The following is a 6,407-nucleotide window of genomic DNA, read 5'->3' as shown; positions in this document are numbered from 1 at the left end:
TTTTTTTTTTTTTTACACAGGAGCTGCGTTTTTTTTTGGTTTTTTTGCAAGTAGAAATTAGAAAGGAAATACACTTATGCCTGAAAAGTAGTCATTCCAATAATGGAAAAATATATAAAAGTACATTCAGACATAAATTTTTATTCTGATCTTAAAGTAATCAAATTGTGTTTAAACTGCTGTGCAACAAAATTAGTCAGCCTGCCACTGACACTCTGTTTGCATTTGTTACAACAGACTTGTTCCTAATATATTATAGGAGTTTCCTCACCTTTTGGACCAACAGACTACTCTGCACCTTTAAAATTTCTTGCAGACCATTATTTACCCCATTATTAAACTTGCTTGGAAAAAAGTGGGAAGCGGGAGGAGACTGGTGTATTCTGAAGATCACAAATAATCTGTGGACCACAATTTGGGGACCAATGAATGTAGTATTAAGGTCTGTTTTTCTTCTTTAAATGACTGTAGTAAAATCTGAGATGAACTTGTATGCATCTCACCATGCTCATGTATATTAATTATAGACAAACCACATTAAACAGGTAAATATTAATGTAGAAAAGCAAGGTCATCAATGCTTCCTTTGAAAAGGCCTATCTTATTTTGGTGTATAAATGCAAATTTAGGTGCTGGTATCAGACACTTGAGTGTAAAACATTCTGGCTTATAAGCACTGCTGTAGCACTCAACCAGTTTAGAAAACAGAATTGATAAGGCACATAGTTTGATTACCATTCTAGCTAGAATGGTGTAAATAAATCAATCTAGGATGATAAACCATCTAGTGCATTTTAGTTTTCATTCTTTGCAGGTGAATTCTAAGTGTTAAATGCATCCAGGTCTTCAGAAATTAAATCTCTGGCATAGGCATAAGAGCCAATACCTGCCTGATCCTGCACCTGTTTAGCACATCATGGCAGATCCTCAGATGGTGTAAATTGTCAACAAACTTAAATGGAGATGGGACAGTTTATCTAATTGAGGATCTGACCCATTGAGTTCAACAGAAGTATCCACATGTATAAACAAGCATGGGGTTTGTTTTACTGAAATATTATCAGCAGAAACTTTTTGGAGCAGACAGTGTTCATCTATGATGTGTGTATGTATACAGTACTTAATGCTCCTGCAGTTGGGACCAGTAAATAGTATGACTATTTAAATAATTATCTTTGATTGAAACACTGGGCCCAGTCCTGTGGTCCTAATTCAGGAAAAAGTCCTATTTAAGTCAACAGTTCTGCCTGTGTAAGAACTGAAGGGCTTAATGCTACATTGAGCTCAATTAAATGGGGAGCGCTACCAGGTTTTTAATTGGCTGTTGACAGACATGGGGGTCGGGAGGGGATGGGACAAAAAAACTGCACTTTACCAGAAGCAGCAGTGTGTTAGTTCCACCTGGTTCTGCAGCATCTATATAGATCAGGAGCTTCAGCAAGGCTTTTTGGCGCTTTTATCTAATAGAACCACTAAAAAAGTCCCGCTAAAAAGTGCCCAGTGTATACAGACGCTGGGTGAGCTCGATCCAACTAATGCAGTGTCTCTTTTGGGCATGTACTGGGCTTGGGGCAGGGGTGTACACAGTTTAAAGTGCATTTTTTTTGTTTTGTTTTTTTTGGGGGGGGAGGGTTTTTTTGTTGTCTGCAAGCAACCACTACGTATGAACTGGAAACACATAGCACACGAATAGCAATGGATGTGAGAAAAGTGTATTGCTGTGTAAATTGCACATTCGTGAAAATTCCTTCAAGTAATGAGCTTTCTTTCACTTAATACGGTTTTGGAAAAACAGCGGGACTTACTTTGGGATGTTTATTTCCTTTGAAAACCAAACATAGAAATGCAATTATACTAAATCTAAATATACTTGCAGGAGAATCTCTTTAAAAGATTGTAACTCAACTTTATGAAAGTCCGAAAAAAATATTTTAACTTCTTCATGAATCACAGCAATTAGATGTTTATAATACAAAATATATCTAAAAATTTAGTATTTGAAATGAGTTTTTCCAAACATTTTACTACTTACAGTATTATAATGACAGATAAATGTTTCATAATTAAATGTAAACTTTTCATTTTCTATTACAGTAGTTCAATTTCTTTATTAGTCTTAATCATATTTCAAGAGTATTTTAGAACTTCCTGTAAATTAAGATCTGCTTTCAATAATGTAACTACAAAAAAATGTAGAAAATTAAGAAAATTAGATGGGTGGTTTCAAAAGCATTAGAAAACAGTTTGAAAAACAAAACTGGCACTTTTGCAGAAATCTGCACGCGCGCGCATACAGAATTAAAAAAAAAAAAGGCTTTCTACGTATAAACATGAAAAGTTCTATCAAGAACATTTTGATCAACACTAAAAAGATGAGTTTATCTGGCAGCAATTCAAATAGTACAACAGAACAGAAAAATAATAAATTACTAAAAGTGGAAAACCCAGGTTAGGTTCCGGTGCACAAAAGGACTTAACACGCATGTAAATTTAAGCACATGGATAGTCTCACTGAAGTCAGTGGAGCTACCCACTTAAAATGTTTTTCTGGCTTGCAGCCTTAATGGTGAAATTTCCTACAGCCCATGTAGGCACAAAAGAACATATGTTAAAGTGCTCTGTACCAATTATAGTTCCTTGAGTAAAAATATCCTGTATACTTTGATCACTTACTGTAATTTCTCACATATAACCTGCATCTTCCACTGCTGGTTTGGGAAGGGGGAGGCAGCATTATCTGCAAGGAAAACCATGGTCCATAAATTTGGCAAGGGGAGGCGGAATAGTAGCAGTGTTAATTGCGCAGCTCTGGGGGCTGTGACAATTTACACCGTCAGTGCTCCCCCTTCTGCCACCATATTTCTGGGCCTGTGGGGAGTCTCCTTCCCCATCTGTGCACTGGCACAACCCAGTAAGCGGTGGCCCATGGCCTGGGCCCTGGTATGCCAGATCTGGCTTGCATGTTGCCTCTGGGTTGAACCTGGTTTGCTAAGCCCAGGACCATGGGCTAGCTCCAGGGCTGCATGCTGGGTCCAGCTCACCATGTGGTGCCAGAGCCAGTGCATGGTCCTAGAATCAATGTGCGGCCCCATAGCCAGCGCATGGCATCTGAACTGAGAAGCAGCTCTGGAGCCAGCAGGTGGCCCCAGGCCTGGCATGCTCTTGGGCTGCATGGCCCTAGGCCAGCCACATAGGGTCAGATGTGCCATGTAAGGTTGTGCCCATTACACAGCTTCAGACCTGCTTTGGTGGACTGAGCCCACCGCACAGCCTCAAGATCTGTCTTGAAAGATTGGACCTGATGCACAGCCATAGACCCAGCATGCAGGATCAGTCCATGAGCCACATCCAGCACACAAGGCTGGCAGCAGACTCAGGGACAAACTTGGCTCTCCAGCTGTGCAAGGTAGGATCTTTTTAAAATCATGGTACAGGGTGCAAGTTATATTCAGGAATGGTTATATGTGAGAAAATACAGTATTCTGAAAAATAGTAAAATTTGCTTAGTATATTGCAGCGTGGTAGATGCTGTAGTTTGAGAGAACTCACCTATGCAGTAAACATCTCCACTGGTTATACCTATTGGTCTTTTGCTCCGTAACTGCCTATAGTAAGAGGTCTACAAAAGGGAGACAGTTACTCTATGAAGCATAAAGTCTGTAGGAGATCATGGCTTAAAGTGCAAGTTACTATTTTTTTTTTTTTAAGGTTGGCAAGTCCCAACATGAGATCATAAGTTAACCTGTATCCCAATTCAAAACCTACCAGATAAAGTAAAACAGACTTAATCTTAACTTTTTAGGTACCAACTGCTGTAAACTGATTCAACTATAAAATGAAGGTTTAACATTTTACAATACTTTGCTGGTTACATCCAATTAGGAAACATGACACGCACTTTTACTTTTCAGACTTAATTCTACATAAAGCTTATCCATTAATAAGCTATCAGTGATAAATGGCATCAGGGATGTACAGGCACCACTTGGGAACAACTTAGATGATGGATAAATTTAGAGAGCCCTTGGGAAACCCTCCCTACTCCATGCTTATCAAGAACAGATTTAGAAAGATCTTGTACTATTTAAAAGACTAGCATAGTGTACACTGTGTATTAAGAAAAAACATCCTTACACAGCACTTCTCAGCTTTTCTCTCCTCATCTTAGCTGGTTTCCTTGGCTGGTTAAGAGTCTGCTGTGCCTAAGCTGCAGTATCTGTGTCTCTCTACTGCAAATTTCCTTTTATATCAACACCTTTAAAATAATCTTCTAGTGTAGTTCAAACACCCTGAACGTGTCAGCTGCCGCTTATCACAGGCATACAAATTAGTATATGGCTGGAAGAGTGGGTGGCGTTGCTGTGCTCGGCCCAATATTGGTGAAAACACAGAAGATGATATGTTATGACAGCTTTCACTGACAGGAGACACTGTGTTTCGAGGCTCAAGTTTCATCATGTGACACAGGTTTAGTTGCCATCAAGATCAGGGCTTGGCTGCTTAGGTTTAACATTTCTTGCACTAAAATAGCTGCCACACCAGGTGCAACTTTCTTCACAGGGTTCAATTTCATTTTCAAAACACCCTGAATAAACCTGTCGCAGCATAGACAAAGTGCATAGCAGTGTTTCAGACAGTTTTTAAAAAGTCGTTCTTTTACTGTTGCATCATTTCAATGTAAACATATAGTACCAGTGCAGAGACATTACCTACAACAGTTCTAGAGTCAGTGCAAGGTTTTGTGCAAGCTTCTCATCCGATTCAACATCCACTTTACAAGTTAAACAGACAAGTGTTTCTCTCCTTCTCTGTGCTATAAAAGGACAGAAAGGATGTATTAGAGAAGATACGCACGCAGAAAGGAAGTTCACGGTCTCTTTTAACCTAGCTTTTGATTACGATTCTACCTATCTTGAAAGAAAATATCAGAGCAAACATGCATGTGTAACCCTCCTAGCCCTTTGGTAAGTCATTAAACTGTGACTATACAGCACGTTCCCAGCCTGAACCCGCTTCCTTTGATACAAACAAAGTGATGCAGCAGAGAAAACCAGTGCGGTTAAATGGCTCGATCTGAGGAAAAATAGTGCCAATTTATCGGCGATACTGCTACTTAGGAAGTGAAGGAAAGACAAGGCCTCTACCCTGCGGAGGAGGGTAAATACTATGCCACCCAGAATAGAGCATGAGATGAAGCACAGGAAAGAGCGCGGAGGATATTTTGTGAAGAATTTAATGACAATATCTTGTGTGCTCCTGCACAGGGGATCTCTGCTTATGCAAGCAGTGCACGTGCGCAGCAGACAGCCGATCCCTCGGCTGCAGGAAACAGAGAACACGCTTAACCCAGCGGTTATTCTCGTGTGTGTGTGTGTGTATGTGTGTGCACGTGCACCTATGCCTGACCAGGTGCACCATAATGCAGAGCCAGCTTTGCAGAGGGCGAGCTTGGTACCAGGAACGACCAGTGCCTCCTGAAACTGGAGAGCACCATGACGGCAAGCAGGAACTGCTGGCATCGGTGTTGGTGGCAGTGAGTGGGGACTGCCCACAGCTCTTGGCAGTGGTGAGCGCCTGCAGCAGGCGTCGGTGTTGGCGGCAAGTGGGGACTGCCCGCAGCCGCCAGCACCGGTATTGGAGAGCAGCAACCTGGGACCACCCTCAGGCACTGGCGGCCATGTCGACAACGAGCAGGGGAGCAGGGGTGGGTGACAAGCGGTGATGGCTGCCGCCAGCTTGTGCAGGCCGATCTCAGGAGGGGAACGTGCCCTCCCGTGCATCGCCTATGCTTGTATCAGTGCCAAGGGTGACACAGGGGGTGCACGCGGGTACATGTGCACCCCCTATGCATCGCCTATGCTTGGATCAGTGCCAGGGGCAACATGTAGGGGCAGCACGTGCACCCCCTGAGCGTGGCAGCGTGCCTTGTACAAAAAGGTGCCACCGACATGGTCGTCAGTGCCTGCTGGCGGTCGCCACGCCACCCCCACCGCTGACAGCACCTGCGGGCGCTTCCCTGCTTACCGCCGCTGCTGTAACGCCACGAGCCGTTCACGCTCAGTGCCCCACCTCAACTCCCACCAGCCCCAGGCAAACTTTTACCATCAGGGCCCCCTTTCCCCAGAGCCTATATGCTGTGTTGCAAAAACCTTTCATCCCGTCCAGGCTCTGGCTGTCTCCCCCAGCAGTGGAGGGCTGGAAGCGAGTTCCTTCTCAGTGGCTACCACTGCCGCTCAAGCCCAAACCCTTTGTTTTTGGGTTGTGCTGTGCACGTGCCCACAGCAGCAGGGTGTCGTTGTCTAGTGTCTCTTACCATCTTCCTCTGGTCGCTGAGGCAGAAGGTGCAGATGGGCCGCGGCGCGGCGGGCAGGCGGGGCTGGCGCTGCAGGCAGGGCGGCGCGGCGGGG

General features: G+C 43.6%; 1 long non-coding RNA gene across 1 annotated transcript; it reads right to left on the bottom strand.

The window, feature by feature from the left end:
* Positions 1 to 447: 447 nt before the first annotated feature.
* LOC109301349 lies at positions 448 to 6,402 on the bottom strand. The gene is made up of 2 exons (XR_002098517.1): positions 6,314 to 6,402; positions 448 to 4,813 (listed from the first exon to the last, which is right to left on the bottom strand). It is a non-coding gene; the product is annotated as an uncharacterized LOC109301349 (long non-coding RNA).
* Between the last annotated feature and the right edge of the window lie 5 nt (positions 6,403 to 6,407).

This window comes from Gavialis gangeticus, unplaced genomic scaffold (assembly GCF_001723915.1).
Source record: "Gavialis gangeticus isolate Ggan-Ray unplaced genomic scaffold, GavGan_comp1, whole genome shotgun sequence".
In the NCBI taxonomy this organism is placed as follows: Eukaryota; Metazoa; Chordata; order Crocodylia; family Gavialidae; genus Gavialis; species Gavialis gangeticus.
Note: the sequence above shows the minus strand (reverse complement) of the source record. Positions and strands in the feature narration are given on the sequence as shown.